Source organism: Otolemur garnettii, unplaced genomic scaffold (assembly GCF_000181295.1).
Source record: "Otolemur garnettii isolate 467f Iridium unplaced genomic scaffold, OtoGar3 scaffold00061, whole genome shotgun sequence".
NCBI classification, from domain to species: Eukaryota; Metazoa; Chordata; class Mammalia; order Primates; family Galagidae; genus Otolemur; species Otolemur garnettii.
In genome coordinates this window covers 3468499-3468713 of record NW_003852456.1, presented here as the reverse complement: position 1 = coordinate 3468713, position 215 = coordinate 3468499, and positions in this window count along the sequence as shown.

Below are 215 nucleotides of genomic sequence, written 5' to 3'. Positions count from 1 at the left end.
CGGAGGGTGATAGGGTGAGACTCTGTCTCTTAAAAAAAAAAAATCATTAGGATACTAAATTTTATTTGGAAAGTAGAATGGAAAGACAATTTCAGGGGAAATACACTGTTAAACTTTTAAAAATGTATGGTATGGTTTTCATATTCTATGTTTTTTTGTTGTTGTTTGTTTTGTTTTGTTTTGTTTTTTTGAGACAGAGTCTCACTTTGTCCCCC